Raw genomic sequence first — 6,000 nt, 5'->3', positions numbered from 1 at the left:
GTGCAGATGGGGCCGTTTGTTGGTGATGGACTATCCCGAGGGTGACGTGTTCTCCCGTTGGGTGCGTTGGCCTCTTCCTTCCGCACCCAGGAGGGAAAGCAGAGCCTCTGGCAGAAACCGGCATCGTCGGCTGAACAAAAACCAGAGAGGAAAGTAAGGGGGGGAAAAAAAACTATTGATTTATCTAGGCCATTTCCCCCGAAATGAAGGAACAAACATTTTTCAGCATCTTGTCCAGCCTCGTTTCGTTTTGCTGAATCTCGTGGCATTAGGTGTTTCTGCCAGGAGCTGCAAACGCACCCGTCCTACCCCTGAGCTTCCCTGCACACCCTCGTCCAGCCCAAAACAATCCTCTTGGTGAAGGTTACAGCCTCAAAAGTACATTTAATTCTGCTCTTAAGGCACCTTAGCCAAAATTTGCCTTCTCTTTGAAGAAGTTCAGAGAAAACCACCAGGAAAGCTGAGCAGTTTACCATTACTCTCCTGTTATTTACCACCAAACCCAACTGCAACTTTGCAAGCAGAGCTGCAAAAGGGACATTTCGACACAGACTTTGCTGGGTTTCCTGGTGGTTTGGCATGTTGTGCCCTGCGTTTAACGGGCTCTTTTCCACCTTTCCCGCTGAGATGCCACCGAGACCCAGAGCGGAGGTGAGCAAGGAAGGCTAGAGCAATAAAAATACCCAGAGCCAACCTTTTTTTCCCCTTGCAACTGCTATACTCGTCACACGGGAAACAATCCGTTATCTTTTCTCTCCGTGTAGAACAACCCTGAATACTCAGTGCGTATTTGCCTTGTCCCATACGCATGTTGACATTTTTCATCCTTCTGTTATTACAGATGCTGCAAAGGCAATAACCCTGAAATGTCACAGCTGCAGATTTGTATCGCACAGCTAAGATGGTGTGGTTAAATAAGGAATCACTCAACATCTAAATATTAGGTAAAAGGCAACAAAATCCGCACAAACAAGACCAAGACAGTGTACAGTACCTGCGGGATTTGCATCCCCACTCAACCTGGGAAACTTTGAATGGCCTGAGATAGATAGATAAACTAATTTAACTGTCTTTTAAAGTGCTGGAAAGTATGTAGAGGTCAGCCCGACCAGGCTTGGAGAGAAAATCGTTCCTCTGAGGTTTAGAGCTGATTTCTGCTCCTTGCTTTGCTCCCAGCAGTGTTCAGCGAGCTGTTCAGCAGAGGAGGTTTGCAAGGGATGGGCTGAATAAATGACTTTATAGGCAAGCTACTCATCAGACTTTTGCAATTGCCCTTGAGGGACCACGCGGTGGGTCAGGTTTGCACCGTAGCTGGGCTTTCCAGGGGATGCCGGACGCCGCGCCGGGCTGCCGGTGCCGTGCCGAGCACCCGGGCAGCGCTGCTGCTCCCGACCCGGCGTGGTTGCTGCCACCCGCGCTGCTCGGGGGCTTTTCCCCAACACCCTCCTGAAGCATCTCCCTCCTCTTCCTCGGAGAAGGCGACGGCCTGAGCAGCCACCTCCCGCTCAGCTCTTGCTGGGCATCGTGGGAACACTTCATGCTCCAAAGACATTTTCAATTTACCTGCAACCACTCACCAATGCTGAGAATAATATGTATCATCAGCACTGCAGTTAAGTCTTCTCCCAGCTTGAGGGTGTCTTCAATTGATAATTATATCTAGTTACTGCTGTAACACATGCTGGTGGCTGGTTGCTGCCAAACTGGCTGCGTTCCTGCTCCCTTCCATCCAGCTTTGCTTTTGCTGGATGGAAGGGAGCTGGATGGGAATACCTTTGCAGTGTATTTCCCACCAGAGCTGCTCCCTCTGCTAGGGCCGGGAGGACCAGCTTTGCCCAGTGTCAAAGCTCAGGTCATGTTTTCCAGCCGTAGAAGACAGCCGCGGGCCGGAGGCGGCAGTGACATCTCCCTTGGTGTCAGGTGGGGAAGTTACTTCATCCTCACCGACTATTTTCTAATGCTTGGGATGGAAAATATTGCACAGGGGTGGCAAGCGGGCTGGTGGGATGTTGAGAGGCGGCTGCGGTTGCTGTTGGCACGGGGGAGGCACAGCCGCTCTCGGCACACTCTCGGCTCCGGCTGTGCCGGTGCCATGCCGTGCCCACGCCGCTCCCAGCCCGCACTCCCGGAGCTCAGCTATTTATAGTGCTTCTTCCTCCTGGTGTATTTATACGAGCCAGTTTTATAGCTGTTGTCTAGCACATGCAGAGGACTGGGGAGATGCTTGCAGGCTTCAGATCAGACGAGTGACCAAAGTCCCAACAGCTGGGCACACATCTGGCTTTTGCCGTGCCGATAAACGAGGACGCTGCTGTCCCGCACCCGACTGTGTGCCTCGGCATCCCAGCGCCTCAGAAAGCCTACAAAATCAGCCGTGGGGGCCTTTTGCTGCTAGAGAAGCGTTGGTGCCGAGGAGGTGATGCTCGGGGCACAGGGGATGCGTCTCCTCGCCCTGCCTCCGGCCGCGCAGCGATGCTGCTTGGCTCTGCGCTGCTCCGGAGGGTGCTCTCTGTATGGTGGGTTTAAAAAGCTGACTGGAACCAGCTCATTCCTCATGGATCTCCAGAAGCAGCCCTTCAGGGTGACTGGCCCACCCCAGGTCTGTGTGCCGGTCTCTCTGGGTGTCGAGGTCCCCTGTGTCCCCCAGGATGGCACCTGGCTCAGGCTGTCTTCGGGAATGCGCGGCGCAAGGATTGGCATCCTTGCTGCCAGGCTTTATCCCCCAAACTTAGTCATTTTAAAGCTGGAGCTGCAAAAATTGCTGATTTCCCTCTTTTAGAAATGCATTATTGATCCTGCTTGCTTATTAAGGGCAGGAATTTATCCCCCGCCTGCCGGTCCCTCTGCGCAGCGTGAGTGTTATTTGTGGTATCCCATACAACAAACACCTATTTTTAGCTGACTGTTCTTGGAAGGGGTTTCCGTACCTTGTTTTCCGCAGGGAATTCTCTCACTTGCAGGGTGCCTGGAGCTGCTCGTAGCACTCCAGCCTGCACAGGGGGATGCTTGGATGGAGGCAGAGCACGTGGCAGGTCCAGACCCGCGTGGATGGCCGGCGTCCCGCTCTGATGGCAGCAGCGCCCTAAACAAACGCAGCATCTCCCTCCTAGGAATCATTTCCCTGGGAGTTATGGCTGCAGATGTGTTATTTTGCTTTTTGACCTGCCTGCCTCCCAGGAAAAACTCCATTTCATTGATCAGACCATTTCAAGCTCATTGCAGGGCTGCTAATGACCAAGCTGTAACAGCAATATTTTAACCTCTGCGTTTTCTCCTCGTGTTCAGTGTCAGCATTATGAAGTACCACTTAAAATATAAGCACAGGCAGTCAATTATTTTAATCTTTATTACATCTGAATGTACGGCAGCTACTCCCGAGCAAAAACACTGCGCCTGATGCTCAGCAGAGCAGGTTTGGCTGGGAAATGCCATCCCACCACTTTGGGAAATGTCATCCCACCGCTTTGGGAAATGTCGTCCCACCACTTTGGGAAACCATCCCACCACTGCACACATCAGCAGAGCTCACGGACACCCCCGGGCTCATTTCTCAGGGCAGCCACAGCGCAAACAGCAACCCCTCCGCACCCGACTCCTGACTTTGGAAGAGGGCTGTATTCCTCCTACCACCTTCTAATTCCGCTATAAATTGCTTGCCATTTGCATGGTATATACCCCTGTGCAGGCAAGGTCCAGGCTCAGCGCCCGCAGCACCCTCTCATGGACAAGGGACAGATACGGGTAAAGCCATGGGCTCACCCTGTGCCCCCCAAACCACTTGGCCGGGCGCTGAGCACCTCCCCGCCACGACTCCGTGGGAGGTCTCCGGCGTACGGGGCCATTGCAGGAGCAGAAAGGGCTGCCCGCAAGCAAAACCAGCCCCATCTCATCACTGCTACTTCCCCACGCGAATCCGCCACGAAAAAAAGGTGCCTGGTTAAACCCTGCACGTCACGGGCTCGAGTCTATTTTTAACTCGCGCATTAAATGAACAGGGAATGAGTTTGTCAAGCGGAGTTTGGGACGGGCAAGACGTCAAGGCAGAGGCAGCGCTTGTGAAACCTGGCTGGTTCAGCCAGGGTCGGCGTTGGCTGGAGTGGGATTTTTCCCTTGTTTTGTGGGTTAGTCATAGGTTTGTTTATTTTTTTAGAGTTGTGGGGTTTTTTTTTATTATTCATGTGTTGCAATCACAGCAGACACATCATTTCACAGCCCTACATGGAAATCCAAGACCAAGGAACTATTTTTAGCACACAAAATGTCTCCCCCTAAATGTATTAACTTTGGAAGAGTAAATATTAAATACACTCTCATCGCATTAGAGGCGTTTATGCAGAAGTACAGCATCAGCCTTTCTAATGGTTAGGGGAAATTATGTTATACAACTAGCACTTAATCAAACACAATAAAACAAGATCTTTCTGCAATTCTTTCAGGATAAGTTGAAGGGAAATTCATTCATTTTCTCATCCATTGCCGATGATTTACTGACACTGGGGCATATTTGCCCCATTAGTATTTATGGTGGCACTTGCAATCCTTATGCAAAACATATAGGGGATATCCTAACATTCATTTTGCAGTTAAACTGAAATGATTCTGTGCCTGCTCGCTCCTGATTGAGGCATTCAGCACCGTCTGTGATGAGGGTACTATAGGCAAACCCCAAGCAAGCAACACAGGGAAACCCTATGTGCTGTAAGTGCCTATAAATACATATATTTTTAGTAAGAATGGCTTTTTGTAACTTTATTGGGGAAGCATTCCTCAGGCTGGGCTAAGGGAGAAGGATGCGGTGGTGCTGGTGGAGACGCGCTGCCCCAGGGCTGGCTGTCCCTGCTCTGCTGGGTGCCTGGACAAACAGCAGTGACCCCCGTGGCTGGTGGCTCGGGGACCGGTGCCGGTGGCTCTCGCCTGAGCCAAAGGTGATGAGCAGCGGGGTGCTGCCCGGGTTTGGGTACCCAGGGTTTGGGCACTGGCCTCGCGGAGCTCCTTGCTGCACCGCGCTCCTGCAAGAACGAGCTGGTTGCATTCGAAGGTGCTTTCCTAAAAAGAAGGATGCCGGAGATACGGAGCCGAGCTGTTGTTGGTGGGTGGGTTTCACTGCCGTCTTGGTTATTGTCTCTAGTATGGGCTCTCTGGGAAAGGAGGGATGTACAGATGTAGTTCCTTTAGATGCCCCGAATTTTCTTCTCTCTTCCTTTACTTCCAGGCATTTGGGTCCCAATTCCCATGCCATTTCCACGACACATCTAGCCAGACCATCCCAGCCAGCTCTGGTCCGATACAGGTGCCGGAGGCTGGGATGCATCGCCCCAGGGATTTGGCCAGCTCGCTTTTCCGTGAGGCTCAGGTATTTTGGAGACAAAATCCTTGCCAGTTTGTAAGGACGTTGCCCCATGTTGTCCAGCATCAGACCTCCCAGGCCTGGCCGTGCTGTGTGTCATTCCCCCTCGGACTTTTTGGGAGCATCCCAGGGCCAGGGGCATCACCAGGGCTTGAGGGTATGTCGGGGGAGTCAAACCAAAGGGGTTTTCTCAAACCAGGAGCACAGCGGGCTGGCTCGCTCCCTTCTTTATGAAATCAAACTCTTTAATATCTCCCTGCCTAGAACAGGTGAAAAACTTATTACAGAAGACGACTCTTGAACTGGCTCTGGACAGACGGGTTCATGCGTGATGCTGCGGGCATCGCATCTGCGCCGTGAGGCTCCGTGGACCAGCCAGAAGTTCGGGTTCATCACTGGGGTGCCTCGGGCACTGCGAGCAATAACACAGCCCAGTAATAAAATCCTTAGTTTGCAATAAACTGATCCTTTGCTATTTCATTTAAGAGCAAAATATAAGGCCGTGGTAGTTTAAAGGTGGATTTCCTTCTTCCTGCAACCCCCCAAAGACCCATCTTGGATTGATGGTTTTAGCGCCGTCTTCTCCGTGCACCGTGATTTCCCTGATTAATTACTTTGGTAATAAATTGAATGAAGTATGTCTGTTAAATATC

Source organism: Gavia stellata, chromosome 16 (genome assembly GCF_030936135.1).
Source record: "Gavia stellata isolate bGavSte3 chromosome 16, bGavSte3.hap2, whole genome shotgun sequence".
NCBI classification, from domain to species: domain Eukaryota; kingdom Metazoa; phylum Chordata; class Aves; order Gaviiformes; family Gaviidae; genus Gavia; species Gavia stellata.
This window is presented reverse-complemented; position numbering follows the sequence as displayed.